The sequence below is a fragment of the Panthera uncia genome, assembly GCF_023721935.1.
Source record: "Panthera uncia isolate 11264 chromosome C1 unlocalized genomic scaffold, Puncia_PCG_1.0 HiC_scaffold_3, whole genome shotgun sequence".
Lineage (NCBI taxonomy): Eukaryota > Metazoa > Chordata > Mammalia > Carnivora > Felidae > Panthera > Panthera uncia.
The window spans coordinates 86,809,823-86,828,589 of record NW_026057584.1 but is presented as its reverse complement, the minus strand read 5'-3'; the positions used below and the strand labels follow the sequence as shown (position 1 = coordinate 86,828,589).

At 33.4% G+C, this 18,767-nt stretch overlaps 1 protein-coding gene and 1 non-coding gene across 2 annotated transcripts in view; one reads left to right on the top strand and one right to left on the bottom strand.

The window, feature by feature from the left end:
* The window catches only part of LRP1B (LDL receptor related protein 1B), a 1,876,868-nt gene that overhangs the window by 1,841,361 nt on the left and 16,740 nt on the right, over nt 1-18,767 (bottom strand). The window lies entirely within an intron of this gene.
* On the top strand, nt 6,538-6,641 carry LOC125912023 (small nucleolar RNA U13). Its single transcript, XR_007454590.1, has one exon. It is a non-coding gene; the product is annotated as a small nucleolar RNA U13 (small nucleolar RNA).

Sequence of the window (18,767 nt, the reverse complement as noted above, 5' to 3'; positions counted from 1 at the left end):
CTGTAAAATGTTGACTAAAATGGGAAAAGAGTCTTCTGTTCAGAGCAAACAACAAAAAAATAGATGCCATGTGAATATATAAAAAGTCTTTTTTAAAATCAGCAGATGGACCCCTATATTTTAGAACTTACTTGCAATGGGATGTGTATATGTTTTTAGCAAGATGTGAAGCAATGCACAGGAGTATAAGTTACCAAATGTATATTATGCTATAGCATCCTCTTTAGCACCTCACAGTTAAAAAAAAAATCCCTTAATAAGAACCTGTGATATGCTGCTATTGTAGGGTAAATTGATTTCAAGGGAGTAAGTAGTTCAATAGACTCCATAGTTTATAGTTCCCTAATATTCATTAAGTACTTAAAATATCTAGTATAGTATACAAACAACCATTTAACTGCAGCATGTGTATGTGTGTATCCTTTAATTAAAATTTTTGTTTCATCATATTTAAGAACAAAGCAACAACTAAGGTGACCATACAAATGAGTCAGATGTAACCAATGACTTAAACATTCTGGAAGTTCTCATAGGGGTATTACAGGTCTTAGTTAATTACAATCTCCAGGCATGAAACTGTACTCCAGTGGGTTTTAGGTTATTCAGTTTCCAAATGAACCCCTTCTAAAATCAGAAAATACCTCCTTCTATCTATGTGCATTTTTTCTTTGAAATGGAAAGGAGCTTAGCTAATGCCAACATTTATTTTTTGTTTGTTTCAAGTTTTTATTTAATTCTAGTTAGCATATAGTGTAATATTGGTTTGAGGACTACAATTCAGCGATTCATCACTTACATATAACACCCAGTGCTCATCACAAGTGCCCTCCTTAATACCAATCACCCATTTAAGCCCATCCCCCACTGACCTCCCCTCCATCAACCATCAATTTGTTCTCTATAGTTAAGAGTTTCTTATGATTTGTCTCCATCTCTTTTTTTCCACCCTTCACATATGTTCATCTGTTTTGTTTCTTAAATTCCACATGTGAGTGATATCATATGGTATTTGTCTCCCTGACTTATTTAGCTTAGCATAATATACCCTACTTCCATCCAACATTTGATATTTAATGTATTAATGTCACATCTTCAACTCTGTGTTTGATCATTTTTACAAGTACATTAGAAAATAGGTGTGTTGGCTTGGGAAGGGGTTGTTTTGTTTTGTTTATAAAATAGATGTCTGTTGCTAAACTATTGCATGTAGCACCTCTGGATTAGAATCCAACTCCAAGATTGCTTCTTGGCCTTTTGGCTAAAATCAAGTGTAGAATCCAACTCCAAGAAACAGGGAGACATTACTATGTCAAGCACTTAGGATCCAATACAAAATTACTTTGGGGTTCCATTCAATGCCTGGTAAATAGTCATATATAACAGCAATTGTGAAAACCATGGTGACAGTAACTAGAATTCAGCGTAGATGCCAGATCTTAGTCTACTTAACTATCCTTTCTGTGCTAGACTTATTTCTTATAAATCCAAATAAATAACACTTGTATTATACTTATCTTCCCTTTTGGAAAAGTTGACAGAACTCTATAGACTGCTTTTATTGAGTTCTAGTCATACTGTCCTGTATGAGAGGGCAGGGACACTGTCAATTATATTTTATGCAAAAGATAATATGGGAGAAATTTACCAATTTTCTGGGATAGTAATGGACTAATCGAAAAACATAACCTTGTTCTGTATCACACTAGGACAAGATATCAGAGAGTGTTTACTCAGAAAATAATCTCACTTAGGAGATTTAAGTAGAGCACAGGGAAAGTGGAATGTCGAGACATAATTTGACAAGCAAGGCAAAGCAATAACTTTCATTATTCACATGACCCCCAAATAATGTGTACTCTATAAAGGTCCTTTTGTACCAATTCTGATCTTATATGATATTAATTATGCCTGTGACCAATTACCTTTGTGGTATAATCCTTTTGTTCCAATAAATGAACCATAAGCCTCATACTGTGATGGGAGAGAAGTCCCTGACCATAGAATTCAGTACCTGATTCCTGGCTATGAAACTAAACGTATTAAACTAATTTACTCTTAGATGTAAGAGCTCTATGTTACTATTCCACAGAGTGAAGTCACATAAGGCAGCAGATGTAAAGTCTTTTTAAAAAAATTTGGTGGAGTGACAATGCAATCATTGATCATTATAATTTCTTACGTGCATGTTTATTTATTTTTTTTAATTTTTTTTTCAACGTTTTTTATTTATTTTTGGGACAGAGAGAGACAGAGCATGAACGGGGGAGGGGCAGAGAGAGAGGGAGACACAGAATCGTAAACAGGCTCCAGGCTCCGAGCCATCGGCCCAGAGCCCGACGCGGGGCTTGAACTCACGGACCACGAGATCGTGACCTGGCTGAAGTCGGACGCTTAACCGACTGCGCCACCCAGGCGACCCTCTTACGTGCATGTTTAGGCAGACCATTAGATTATCCTAGTCCATAGCCTGCTGTGATTATCACTATAAAAATCTTTTCCCAAAAATCTTGCTGTATCTATTTTGCCTAATACAAAGCTGGAACTTCTCAAGCTAGCACTTCTTGTACCAGAATGTAACACTGTGAGGGAAGAGATGCTCTCTTATTCATAGTGTCAAACAGGACCTATTTTATAGGAAAACCTACAAACATATCTATTTGAAAAAATAATTAGTGCGAACTTAACTTCTTTTTGAAGCTCTTCATTCTCCTTAAAACGATGTGGCTCCACGATGTTTCACGCAAATGCTTTTGACCCATTTCAAACATGAGTGAGGCATTTGAGCTCATTCATATTTATAAAGAAAGCATCACATTTTATTCTGCAATGTACCACGTGTGCAAAAAGGAAGACAACAGTTTAATTTCACATAATATTTGGACTTGGGGATCAGCAATTAACGTTTGAAAGACAGATTACTGATTTGAAAAATTATTTGGAAAATCATATCTGGTATTTTTCAATTTTAAAGTTACTGAATGTAGAGCCAAATAGATCTCCACATTTCAAAACTTAAGTAAGCTAGTATGCATTTTGAAGGACATCAAAATGATTTAATGTCAGCGTACACAGAGCTATCTATTGAAAAAAAATATGCTACAAAAAGAAAGTACATTTTTAAACCATACAATTACCATTAAATTAAGAAGTTAGTTGTTTGAAGTTGGCTCTGTAAATCTTTATGAAGATTCTATATTACCATTTTGAAGAACTCAAATGTGGCATTCAGGATAAAGAAGACATCATGTACAAATGTAAATAATGTAACAACAACAGATTGAGTTTTTGTACTTCTTGTTCTCTTTACAATCTTGTCATGAGAATAAATCACATGGTGTAACTTTTTCTTTTTACAAGTCCCTGAAAATGGAGCATCAAAGTCTAATATTTTTCCTTGCCTAAGCTCTCTACATTTTAAGGTTTTGCAAGAACAAGTACAAGCTATAAAAAAATCTTGCTCTCTCACACAGTCCTCTAAGATTATCAGCAAACCAAGAGAACATAGATATTCTCCTTCTGCCTATATTCCTCTACCCCACTATATTAACTCCAACCTGGCAAAGGGAAAGAAAGAAGGAAATTTTCTTGAGGTCAGATCTAGAAAATGTGCTTCTTCTTCTTTGATGCTCTGTAACAGAATAATTCCATTTGTAAACATTTAGGAAAATGTTTCCAATAGTTCAACATGCATTGATGAATTTTAAAAAATATTTGAATTACTGACAATATTCCATAGGGTTAAGAATTACTTAGAAGTAGATATTACAGGAAACTGGCCCATCTGAGGACTCTTAAAATGGTTATTTAATTTATTTTCAGTTTAGAGAACATGTTTTACTGCTATCATAAAAACACTCAAATATGTATTCATTTTCGGGTTTTAAGACCCCATTGTAAGATTAAACACAGAACAAACAAAATTTGAATTATACAGTTAAAAAGGCTCAATTGTCTTTAACAGGGACAAAGTTAGTGAAAGAAAGAAAAAAAATGCTCTTTACATTATTATCACTCGTAGAAGTAGAGCTAGACTAAATAGATGAATAACATATTGAAAGAAATTATAGAATCAACCTTGAGGTGAAGTCAACCTTAATTTACTTGGGGCCTCATATTATTCTCAGCAATCTAAATGGACTAAGTCATGGCTAAATGAGAAAACAAAATAGAAATGTACTCCAAGCTGCACAACTGATAATTTTCAAAAGACACATAATTTGAAAAGTTGGAATTCACTTTTGTTAATTCAAGTAGATCTTCCTTAATTAGAACTCACTTTTCTCCTCTAAACATAGTGTTGACTCTTGCCATATGGATGATTGTTTAATAAATGTACAGGCAACTAGCTCTCATGCAATAACTTAGTGTATTTCTGCCTGGAAACATTATTCATATAGAATAAAAATGAGAATACCACAAGCTGATATCCAGTACATAATATACAATCACTGTAATCCTCTGTCATATGCCACAATCCATAATGGTGGAAAACTCATATTCAACAGTGATGCATGTGCAAAACCAGATTAAACAGGGTTCCTTGATCTTACTGAGATATTTAATCTACATTTTCCCTTTAATGGCCACCATCCCAGTGGGCTTTACCTTCAAAGGGTTTATAATCTAATTGGCAACAGCATTTTAGAATGATGACTATAAGGCAAGTATAGTTCAATAAGGCAATAAAACCCATTTTATTCTAAAGCCCATATTTAACAGAATAGGCAGATATGATTATAATATTAACATGATTTGGAGGATAAAATATTTTCTGCTTAAATCTCAAACAGAAATTTAATAATTAGTTGATAGTTTAAAGACAGGCAATCTATGATTTCTAGATTTCCTTAGCAAGTTTATTTATTCCGTGTGTATAAACACCTTTCATGCTATTTTTTTTTTAATTTTTGAAATGTTTTTGTTTATTTTTGAGAGGCAGAGAGACAGAGCATGAGCAGGGGAGGGGCAGAAAGAGGGAGACACAGAATCTGAAGCTGGTTCCAGGCTCTGAGTTATCAGCACAGAGCCCAATATGGGGCTTGAACCCATGAACCATGAGACCATGACCCGAGGTTAAGTCGGATGCTTAACTGACTGAGCCACCCAGGTGCCTCCCTTCCATGCTATTTTGAGTATTAACAATCCCAAATCAAACTGACATTCATTGGGATTTTCTGACACTAAATTATATTGGCAAATTGCATTGGCTAGACCAAATTCTTCTCTTAGCTTTAGATCTTAAATAGTACTATTGTGCTAATAAGCACCTTTCTTCAATTTTCAAAATAATTAGTTCCCTAAGTGGTCTATTTCAGATAAAAGAATAATACACTATCCCCACAGAATTTGTTCTGTTTCTAAATGATTTAAAATTCTAAATTTGCCATAGCATTTAAGTTCAATAGTAAAAGTGTGTCAATGATTGCAAAGTTTCTATGGCAACAACCTCATTATACCACCACTCCCGAGATAGTAACCTGGATTATAAGTGTTAGAGAGATGTCAATTATCATGAAGTCTGGTGAACAAGAGAACTAATGCAGTCTACATTAAAAAAAAAAATGTTGACTTTAATTTCATAAACAATGCAAATGAGTACAATGTTACCCCCAGTGATTAAGACTGAGATTTTCTACATTTGTAGACATTATGTCTCCTTGTAGAGAACTTTGTATTTTTTTAGACTAGATTTAAGGACACTTGGTTTTATGTTACCTATCTAAAATTGGATCTACCTATGAAAACCTTGAAGGAAGTTTACTGTCTGTTTACATCATCACTTTGCCTTAAGATATCAGGCAACCTAGGCATCTCACTGAAGTGCTTACAGAACACAGATGCTCTGTAAAGTAACCATTACTTCAGCCAAAAATATATTAGCATCAACATTGCTCTATCAACAAACGTCATTCCATGGAGAAAGACAACACCGACATCCAGAGTCCATTTCCAAAGTGAATACTAGCTTTTTAGAGACTAACATCTGCTGTGCCCTCATGCTCCAGCTGCTATGGAAAGCAGATTTTCAAAAGTAAATCTGCCCCATTCATTTCGTCCAGGAAGTGGGCATTCAGCAATTGAAATCTATTAATTCTTATTTGTGATTCATTTTAAAGCTATGATTTAGAAAGTTTAATTGACAGAAATAATGAAGAACTACAATACATTTTGGAGACTGCATTACATTTTAAAACAAGTGAAGATAATTGTAAGTGAAAAATGAAAGAAAACTGCATACCTCAGTAAATGAGTCATTAACCTCTCACCTTGTAAACCAGAAAAGAAATCTTGATGGTAATAACCAAGCTGCTTTAATGATTCTGCAACATAATTATAAAATTAAACTGATAGTTTGAGATGGTTTGGGTCCTTTGTAAGCGATTTCCAATTTAGCCTTCCTCTTATAAGGACTCACTGTCCCACCACCACACATTTCTTCTTTACTTTTGCTTTGAGGACAGTGGGACTCAAGGGTGAAAGGAGAGAGGAAGAGAGGAGGGAAGAGATAGGAAATTACTAATAAGAGTAAATCGCAGGATCCTTTTACAGTTCATAAGCGTGAAGATTGGGTGTTCACGCTGTTGTGTGACATGTGCTTCCCTCAAACCTTGTTATGACCTCGGCACATTACCCATCTGATGTGAACTTGGGAAAAAAAAGTAATTTCCATAGGTAAACTTATTTTAAAATTATTCTTACCCTATTTGAACTAAATAGGTTTAAAAAAATTTTTTGGGGGTGGTTTGGGGAGGGCACCTGGCTTATGAACTTGGAAAGGGAAGTGGGTGAGCTAATGGGCTGCAGGATTTGTATTTAAAGGTATAAAGGGGCAGTGTAGTCTGATTCATTTTCAAACAGTGGTGACTGCTTCGGTGATGTGGACAGCCAGGCTAGATCTCCTCAGAAGTAGGCTGGCAACTGGACCTTCTCAAATGTCACTTCATATTCATTCACTAAGGAACATAAGTCATTCCTTTGGGAGAAGTCTAGGTAACATCTAAGTTACATAGGTTATCTACATGATTTAAATTGAAATTGCCACATTTGCATTTCATAAAATTGGAATACACAACATGTTAGCATGTCTATCTCTGCATATGTTACACACATTTTGATATAAAGCATATGTTAGACATAGTCTCATATATACTCAAATATAAAACCTGTTTTATATATATAATATATGTCAGTATGTGTGTGTGTGTGTGTGTGTGTGTGTGTGTGTGTGTGTGTATGTATACTGTGGATAAACCGTGGATGATTCTTCTGGTCCTAAAGAACCCAAATGAAGCTATTATTTAATGTAGGCATAAATAGCAGACTTTCTATTGGTGCTATTAAGAAAACTATTTTTAAATATTTCTCTTAGAGTTACTTTTAGACACAGCCTATCACTTAAAATCTGTTCCAAAATTTAAACATCAAAACCAAAGTAACAAGTTTAATCTATCACTTCATTCACAAATCTGACCTCTATAAGTCTTTTGATTATGCCAAAAAAATCAAATTTACACTTTAGAAATCAAGATTTGAAAGCATTGAGTTTAAAAGAAAATGCCATAGGCTTTTAACGCAATTCCAAAATAAGAATTCCCAAAATGTTTTTAGTGCATACATAAGCCATTATTAGAAAAAGTTTTTAGTCTCCCATGGGGTTCTAGCTAGTATATATTGAGAAAAACACATTTCTTTTATTTTTGAGATGTTTGTTAAAAAGCAAAACTCTGATAATGCTCTATTGTTGTAACATTATATTTTATTCTATATTAATTTAGTTTCTCTAGAAAGCTACATTGTGATATCATAGTTAAAAAAACAAAGACCTTGGAGATTGAAAGATTTAACATCTAGACTTTGTGGAACTTTGACACTTGCTGTTTGTTGGACTTAGTGTGAGTCTAAATTTCCTTCTGTATAAAATGACAGCTGATATTTTTACATGATATTTTACATGATATTTTACATGATATTTTTACAATCATGTAAATCATACTAAATCATTTTAGTATGTAAAAAATGTATCTTAAGGCCTACAGCAGTGTCTTAAGACAGTAGCCATGTGCATTCTTATAGCCACATGGCATTGTGAACCATTCTGTACCCTGATTATAAATCTCCAACTTGCCCTAATTGTCTAAAAATGGCATCAAAAGGAAAACATGAATAGTACTCCGGGATACTTCATTCTCATTAAACTAGAGTTTACTTCAGACAAATTCACTTAACAAGATCTGGTAGCCATGCCTATAGAGCCAAAAATCAGGACGAGCATTCTTGGTAGGAAGAATGCAACTGGTGTTATAAATATTTTGAAAGCATTCAAAAGTAATCACATTGATTGCATCATTATAATTACTTAAAGGAAGTGCTGGTTATAAATAAAATTTATGCTGATAATAAAATTCAAAAAGCAAATCTTTTGTAATGAAACTCATGTCACAAAATTGGACCACAAAAGATATAGAAAATAGAGAAAGATATTTTATATAAATGGAAAAGAGGACTCCCTGAATGTATTTTATGTATTTTTAATTAGGTGTAATGGAAAACCTGATAATCATACCCAAATAAGAAAATATTAGCAAACACTGAAATATACATGTTTTAAAAGTTAAAACTCTTACATTTCAAACTTAGTTAATGTGGAAGTAAAAAATAACTAAGAGTAATTTGGTGGTTAATCAATATTGTAATCACTCCTTGAATTTCTGGGCTTATGTCTTTTAGGTGTAAGTATGTAAATATTATTTTTTCTTTCTCAATAGTGAGGAAAGGATACATATGATTCTCTGGTATGATGTAGATCTTGGGTTTTGGGGAGCAGAGTTTTCCTCCAAGATCTCACACTTAAAGCTCTGTAGAAAGTCAGGGGTTAATTAACGTATTTGCTATTTTGAATACCATATATTTTAATATTTGAATGATTTGGCTAACAAATTATTCAAGTTATAATTTTTAAGTCTTAATTTTCATGTAGATGAAAATAATTATGTAAATTATGCACATTAATTAAATTATGTAAATTAATTGGGGAAATTATTTTGATAAGATTGTTTTGTTGCTATGTATAGCTTTAGTCCCTGGAAACCCAGAAGATCAAACTGTTAAATTAATGTAAACACAAATGTATAAACTCTTCCTTAAATATATGGTACTATTTATCATTTTTTCCTATTATTTATAAACCTAGTATCATTATAGTCATTCTTATAGTGACAGTTTTATTCATAAAGAAACGCAGGTTTGTGTTCTTTGTGTTCTTTATGTTCTTTGAATATATAAAAGAATACGCTTTGAGTTTAATGTGACTATTTGGTTTTGGCAGCCATATAGGAAGCTAACTAAAGTCATTTCTAGTATAGAAATTTTACAGTTAAAAAATTAAAAAAGGGAAGAAGACTTAGCCAAACAATTAATGAAATTACAAGCACATTTTTCTCTTTCACAAACACTGTTTAACATTCTAATCCTGCAAGAGATGGCCCAATGATTTTTATAAATACATATACATTGAATAGCATAATATTTTAAGCTAGAATATGTCACAAACTCTAATGAACACAATATGCCAAATAAATGACATCTCTGACCTCATGCTATTGGCTGATTCTTACCTGCTGTATGTAAGGAAACGCCAAATTAAATATTGTGCCAGTCCAGGATTCATTAGCAGGACCTGTCAGCTGTGTAAAAGCTTCCTCCCAAGTATCTGCTCAGTACTCTGGTGCATACTTGTTGAGCTTCATTTACAAGATTGTCAGAAAACTAAATGTATTTTCACAGCGCCTTCCAAATCTTTAATCACGCAAGATCTAATGAAGCCAAAAGGCTATTTCTCAATTCTTCTCCACTTCCTCTAGCTCCCAGTAGGATATTTACGAAGATAGCAAAGAAGATGACACACACCTTAGTGGTAAGAGGAGGGATATCTATAATCCACATATTACCAAATGAAAAGTTCAAGTGCCATTCTTCACTTCAAGGGGGACTTGAAGAAGGGATTTGTTTTATTACAGGGTCTACTAACGCCAACTCTAAATCCCTATCCTTTCACAGGAGAGTTTATAAAATCCCTCTTCCATTTGTGAAAAGGAAACTCTCACAATACTGATGCACAAAATGACATTTATTGACATTAAAAGCCTCATCAGTTATTTCTCAGCAGTCTTTATTCCTTTTGCAGAGGGGTTTATTGTGCGGTTTGGCATGAAGGAAACTGGCACTCTTTGATTTAGCAAAGTCTGGCCTGAAACCAATACTCCAAAGAGTTTCTTTAAAGTTACACATTTTCCAAACACTGGATTGAGTCCTGTGGGTGTCTATATGGGGTAGAAATGAGTTTGATACAACATAAGGTCATAAAGGTTTTTAAAGATACTCTGTTTCACACTTAAACCATTAGTACTGCATTTGCACCAGAGCCCATGTCAGGCTGCAATGTATTCAAAATCTGTCTCTTCTCAGCTCACCAGGACTCCTTGGGCCTCATCTCAGGAAACAGTGGCTACAAACTTTATCAATCATTTTCTAAGTCTTACATTCAACCAGTCTCTAAAAAGGCAAGCAATGAACAATTCATATCTTCATTATTTAAACATCTGAAGAGCTTCATAGAGTTAGTGCCTATACCTATGAGACGCTCTCAAATTGGGCTTTTTCAAGACCAGGTGGGGAAATACTTAGTTTTATTTACATATCTGTTTAAAACTTCCTACCACTTCCAGACGTTACACGAGTGATAGAAATATAGATGCATTCCCTACCCTCACAGAGCCCACAGTCTAAGAGAAAATATATTAACAGTGAGTAACAGTCATAACAGTTCCTGGCAAGTGTTGTGAGGGAAATATTCAGAGGCTGATTTGCAAAGATAGGAAAGGGCACCAAGCCCAGCTGACTGGAGGTGAGCCCAGAGTAGAGAGCAAACTCCTGGTCATCTCTATCTTTGGTGCCTTGGCAGAAAGGTCACATGTCACCCTACAGGCAAACTGTTACTGTGAAACAAAACAAAACAAAACAAAACAAAACAACAACAACAAAAACCCCACCCATTTGAAGAGGTTTAGACAGAAGATCTGTTTGGGTTATTTAAAAGGTCAAATTCAAATTCTAGAGCTTAATAACTACTTGTACTAATGAAGCTCTTGAAAAATCTAGTAGCAATAAAATAGTTTCAAAAGGTAAAAATTACAGGGGCGCCTGGGTGGCGCAGTCGGTTGAGCGTCCGACTTCAGCCAGGTCACGATCTCGCGGTCCGTGAGTTCGAGCCCCGTGTCAGGCTCTGGGCTGATGGCTCGGAGCCTGGAGCCTGTTTCCGATTCTGTGTCTCCCTCTCTCTCTGCCCCTCCCCCGTTCATGCTCTGTCTCTCTCTCTGTCCCAAAAATAAATAAAAAACGTTGAAAAAAAATTAAAAAAAAAAAAAGGTAAAAATTACATTGTGTCTAGTAGCAGAATGGTAAATGGATTGAACTTCCCAATAATTTTCAGTGAATTAAATTATAAACTGTAAATTTAAATTGTAAAATGTAAGGAATATCTTCTTCCAGCATTGACAATAATAAAGTTATGGCATTTCTTCTTTGATACATTCCATTAAATAGGGCCAAAATGGATAGGATCATACTTTTATTAGCTTTTATAGAGGGCTATGAATTTTACAAAAATGTAGAGTTCTGAGAAAAATCAGTGAAGAATTGAAATATCTATTTTCTGTGGAATGTGCTAAATGTAGTGATTTGGTAGTCACTTAAGCATAAGAGATAAATTTTAAGTTGTTAAACATCTGTTTGAAAGATGAGCAAAATGTTATAATTGGTAAGAGCTTACCAATTTCCAGAAATAATTCACTAATACTGAAGACGTGTTTTTTAATAAACAAAAATAACCGTTTATATTTCAAAAACTTCTTCAGGGTCTACAATTGAGATTAAATCTATGGCCTAGCAATGATTCACATTTTATGTTATTTTATGTTTATATTTCAATTATTAATATGACTATTTCTCTTCCTGAAACATAATAGTGTCTTATTCCATGTGTGCCTTGGGGTCATATATTGTTCTGGCAACCAAAGGTTAAATTAGATAAAGTATTATTTAACCTTTTTTCTATGGGAACTTAGATGTACGTGAAAGCTGAACTTGGATGGTATCTCATTTCACTCATTTCACTCAACTTAAGGCACTTGTCATCACAAAAAATGAGCTACTTTGTTGCTTGCACACATATTTGCCACCTCTCTGAAATCCTGTTTGCCACTCTGATTGGACACTTTGGCCTGATTTTTTCTTTTTCTTTCTAACACACAAATGACGATTTTTCATTACCATAGCATTCACACTTTTTTCATTAAGTGGAATTTTATTTAGCAAGTCCATAATAAATATTGTTGAAATAGTAAATTATTATTAAGCTGTGTTTTCTTGTCATCCATAGAAGTGAGTTAAAGAAATGGGAAGTAAACAAAAGAAATAAAGATTCCAAAATAAGGAATTTTTAAAAAATCACAAAAGTGAACTGACTTTCATTATTACTGTTGTGGAATAATTACATTGTAATTCTGTAAAGTGCTATAGAATTTGTAAAACACTTTCATAGTTTTATTCAGTTTTAAAGCAACTCCATAAAATAAGTTGTCATTAGTTACATTTTACAGATACAAAAATTTAGTTTTGGAGAAAATATGAGACTTGTTCATGGTTACTCTGCTAGGAAGTAGCAGAAGCTAGAGCCTGGACACAAAGCAAAATCTTTGACTTCAGGGCTACTCCACTTTTCTTTGTAACTTTTACGCCATTAATACATAAAATGTACCAGACTAATACATTTTATTTTTTGTCACTTGGAATACGCCATCACCCAGTGCAACCAGCCTTTCACCTCTTTGCTTCTCACTCTCAAATTCTGGATCATTTTTCATAGCATGATAAGACAAATTCTAGAGTTTAATAACTACTTGTACTAATGAAGCCCTTGAAAAATCTAGTAGCAATAAAATATTTTCAAAAAGTAAAAATTACATTATTTCTGATATGTATTTACTACTGAGAAGACACTACTGCATTCTTCTTTAAAAATTGATCGCATATATATACTAGCTGTTATTTATCTGCCACAGTGAATTAATGAAACAAATACATGTCAGTATAACAAAGTACATTATAAAGTTAATATAAAACTTTATATTTAAGCTGTTATATATTTTGCCTTAATTAAAATAGAGAGTCCTAAATGTAAATAAATGTCTTGTTCGGAATAAATTCCACATAGTTTATTAATCCTGTGCAAATATGAGCAGGAAAGAAAAAGGGAGAAAGAAACTTTGATATATTTAACAGTATTAACATTTATTTTATAACATTCTCTGGGCTAAAATATAATAATACCACTCAATCAGATTTGTAAAACAGATGCATAAAAGTCACTAAATACACATTTTAATAAAAACATATTACATTATGTTCATAAATAATTTGCATTATTCTACTATTATCATTTTTAGACAAAAGTATTATACTTAAGAACTTAAGACTACAAATATCTTAATGGCTCTAAAGAGTTTTCTAATATATCCCTAATATATTAAAATACAATTATATATTTCTAATATATCATTTCCTTTTTAAAAAATAAGATGCACAAGATGGCTCAAATATAAAAATTAATTTACAGGTAACTCTATAATCAAAAATAAAATAGATATGTTCTCTGAAGTGAATATTTCCTATGATTTTAGAACCTCTATCATTATCGAAAATTATTTTTTCTCAAATAAGCTATTATTCATTTTCAATTCCATGTGAAAGAGCAATCCTAGATTGAAAACTAGCTGGAAAATAAAAAGCAATACACTCAGTCTTCATATTCTCTGTTAGGAGTGTACTTTGCAAGTAATTTATCAATAGATGTTTAATAATTAAAACGAAAAATAAACTCACTAAAGCATGGGTTGCAAATGCCACTGACTACTATGCTCCTCTTTGGAGAAAAAAATCCATCAATGCATGAAAATAGAATTCACAGGGGTGCCTGGGTGGCTCAGTCAGTTGAGCATTGGGCTCTTGCTTTTGGCTCAGGTCATGATCTCTCAGTTCCTGAGCTCCAACCTTGCATCTGGAGCTCAGAGCCTGCTTGGGATATTCTCTCTCTCTCTCTCCCTCTCTCTCTGCTTGGGATTCTCTCTCTCCTTTTCTCTGTCCCTCCTCCACCCCACCCACCCCACCCCCCACTCCCTCTCTCTTGCTCTCTCAAAATAGACAAATAAACATTAAGAAAACAACAACAACAACAACAATGATAGAACTCACATTGTTGAGTCCTTCCCATTTTAATAATTACTTCATGGCACTATCGTTCTCATTTCCTGTAATTGCTTTCATTTGAAACACAAGCTATATGAGAATCTAAAGGACTAAAGTATTAAAAGTACTAAAATCTGGCAAAGCTGAATGAGGACACTGGGACAGTCAACACTTTTTCATTGACTACCAAGTGGTTGAAGTATTCTTTTTCTTTTTCAAATACCCCTTTCAATTTACCATTAGTGCATTTTTTATATCAGCTTTCAATCACTTATTATTTTAAGTGTAGAGACAGTTAACAGGATGAATTAATTCTTTTTTAAAGGTACAAAACTCCCTATGGATGCTACATTACTCCACAGACCTGAGATCTAGTGAGTATATTTTCAGTTACAGATTTTGGCTAAAATTGGCTTGTAGAATTTACCTGCCAAGGACACTGAAGTTAGCTCATTAGTATATTTTCCCCAACTGACTCCAGGTGAAAACAACTGAATATGTCAAGTGGTGGGCATCTCATTCATTACCTCAGAACAATTTATCACAGAAACTATGCTTACCCAAGAACTTCCCTAGTGAGTCTCAAACACTGGTTTTCTTTTTGATGGATTTTTGAGACACAAATATCTCAATTTTTATGTGACAGGATTCTTCTGTTACACATAAACCCAGCTTAAAAAAACCTCAAAAAAAAAAAAAAAGAGCATGACAACCTTATAAGCAGCATGAACCTCAGTGGACTAGGAATGAGTATATTTAGAGTGGACTTTGGGAGGAAACAACCATTTCCCAAAGATTGTTATTGCTTAATGAGATCCGTGACCACACATGCATTATGTGGGATAAACATGGCTCCCTGCTGGCTCCCCAAAGCCTGCTGACAGTTGGTGGTTATGATGTTAACTCGCTTTAACACCCCAGAAATGTTTTAATGTTTTTTTTCTCTTATTTCTATATTAGAGCAAGGCTTGGATCTACCATGTAGAAAACATAATAGCAATATTAAAATAGTATAACTTGAACAGTCTCTGTAGCATTTTTGCATTGCTACTATAAGTAATGCTTATTACAAGAGGGTATCTTCTTCCATTTTCAAAAATCAATTTTGATAATGTCTATAAACTGATCAGATGTAAAAAAAACTCTTCACCTATTATTTTAGCAAATACTATTCCTTTAGTAAAGGAAACTCAAGATTAACATTGTACATATTTTGCCTAGAACTATTTGTTTTCATTGCTTTGCAGGAAAGCAAAAGTGTAGTAGTTTTGGTTTTAAAAAAACAAAAATAATTTTAAAAATGTACTTTTAAATTTGCAGTTTAATTTATGGAAAGAGTAGTTCTTCCTACTGAGAAGTAAAACATGCCTGTCAGGCATTCCTTATAGTCCCCCTCCCTGAGGAGAAAACAATAGCGTCAGAGAAGTACAGTGTTAACATTCAAAATGATATCTGGTTCAGTGGTTTTCATAAGCTGTAGAGAATGATATGTGTAGTATTAAAAGATACAAATCCAAACTTTGGTTTTGTCTTCACTGATTTTCTGACAGAAAATCTTTTGCACACACACTGATAAGAAAGCAAACTACTCTTTATGAAAATTTATCACTTAGAACATTTACTTGGTATTATTCAATCACATCATTCTTCCTGGAAAAAAATTAGCATTTTTCAACAAGTACAATAATACTTTTGGAGCATAAAAGAAACAACAGATGTTCCTTCTGCCCCCACCTGTTTATTTTTTAAGGCAATGCAAAAACCTTATATGGATAAAAATAAATAATAAATACTTGAATACTTTTGTTTTCAACCCATAAAAGCAAAAACAAAACAAAACAAAACAAAACAAAAACGTCATTTTAGTAATGCCACCAGGATCAGAAAAGTATTCTAGATCCCCAATAATTTATTCTCTGCACTTTCAGATACAACATAGTAGTGTATCCCCACAGGACACCCAGCATAAATGCAAACTCATGACTTGAAGCACTATCAATAAGCTAATAAGCAGGGAGCAATTCTGTTTTTATGTAGTCAAATGTCATTTTAAACTATTTGAAGGAAAAATGAATTATATTTAGAAACTAACCTCAGAAGAGAATATGAAAATCTATATTGAAATTTATTCCTTGACAAGTATCTTTTCTCCTATTAAAAAGTAGTTCATTAATTATACTGAGAGATTTTAGATGATTTCTTTTAGAGAGGACTTTGAAAATCTCACCTTAATAAAGAACAACATAATCTGCACGTCTTATTATTCAAGAGTAATCTTGTATTAACCATAGTGAACTACAGAATTACTCTTTTTAGGTCAATTCTCTTGCTCCTCACTAACTTTGTACCTGCAATTATCTATGTTTAAAAGGTTCGCATCTACGACAGCAATAGCCTTCATGGCACCTTTGTGCTAATTAGAAAAAGGAAACCCCTCTGGTCAAATATAACCCGAGACTGGGGGACAAAGCTTGGTAAGCAGAGTGTGATGTGGATGTCATTCCTCCCTACCATTCCTCTGCCTGGTCTTTTTGCAGACTCTGCAACAGCTCTGGTCTCTCCTACTGTAACGTCACTGGCTTCTAAGAGTTATTAAGTGCCAACTGTAGGCAATAAATGTATGTATACAGTAATAAAATATAATAACCAGCATGTATTGAGCAGTGATTGTGAGTTGGTGGTTTATATATCTCTATTCTTTATTTTTTAATTTTATTTATTTTATTTTGAAAAGAGAACATATGCGGAGGGGGGGTGGCAGAGAGAGAGAGAGAGAAAATCCCAAGCAGGCTCTGTGCTGTCCCCTCAGAACCCCATGTGGAGCTTGATCCCACAAACCATGAGATTATGACGTGAGTTGAAATCAAGAGTCAGTCGCTTAACTCCTATATATCTCTATTCTATATTTACATCTCTTGGAGCTTTTTGCAAATAAGCATATAGGGTTTCAAAGAGACTACGTACCCTGGCCAATGTGACATAGCTAATAACTGAAATAGTGTGGACTGGAATCCAAACTGACTAACTTCAAAACATAATCTCTTAATCTCAACCCTAAAGTTTTTTGTTGTTATCTTTCAATTACTGGGAATACCTCAAGTGTAGGTTCTTAGATTTTACATGTAATTTTCTCTCCTTTTCTTAGAGTGGTGGAAAGCACAAGATGATCTTGGAGCAAAGGATTTGGAGTTTTTAGAGACAGAGAGATTTTTGTCTATAGATAATGTTTTATATTCGTTTATTGGGTTATTTATAGCAATATTTTCATTGACTACCAAGTAAATCTAGTAGATTTACTAGAAAGATTTACCAATAATGTCTCCCATTTATATCATATTATAACAACCAACCAGTCAACAGACTGGAAACATCCATCTGTTACAATGGGAATCCTGGGATGAACAGTACTGCTTTCTGTTCATAGAATGAATGTCATTCCTAAACATTTTCATCATAAAAGACCATATGACAGAAAACTATTACATAAGCAAACATTATTACTACTATCAGTACTAATAATTAATTGAGTGCCTACTATAAACAGGACACTTTATAAGTATTTTCTCAAACCCTCAAGACTTTATGGTAGGTATTGCTGCATTGCATTTATAAGGAAACAGATTTAAAGAGATCAAGTAATTAGTAAAGATAATAGAGCTAATAAGTGCACTCTTTTCTTCTACAATAGTATACAACATTACTGCTGAGCACCGCAGCAAAGCAGAAGCACTTTCCATCTCTCTTGGTATTTGCATTATTAATTCTAATATGTATACATATACCTAATACAACCTACGAAGTATTCTGTCCCAGAATATTCAATATGAATCCAATCTAGCCTCTAGATCTAATAACCTATTTACAGAAAACACTGGTGATACAGGACCACGATAAATAAAATAATGAAAAATAAGACAAATTCAAAATATAAGATATTCTACGACTGGCAGAATCATTTCAAAAGATAAAGATCATGAAAAAATGCGATGGGGTGCTGTTCAATATAAAAAAAGTTAAGAGACAAAATAACCAAAAAGAAACTATGATTAACTAGTAGTTAAAAAGAAAAAAAAATTAAAAATGGCAAAATATATTCAGGGAAAACTGGAGAAATTAAAATGAGCCAGCAAGATCAAACAAAGAGGATGGGAAATGAAGGAAATGATCATTTTTGCTGGAGCAATCAGGGAAGATGTCATAGGCATTTATTATATGTATACAAATACATATATTATATGTATATGTATATATAAAAGGCATTTATTCAATGTATTCTAAGACATTGCTCTGTGATTTTTCCGCCTATATTGATTTTCTCATTGTCTAGATCCTAATGTTAACAATAGCATTTTTGAATAAATATTGTTAGGTAACATTTTTATATGTAAACCTCTTCTCTCCAGGATTTTATCTTCTATTCCTCTAATGGGTTCTGCAGTGCTCAGTACAAGACATAGTTGACACTC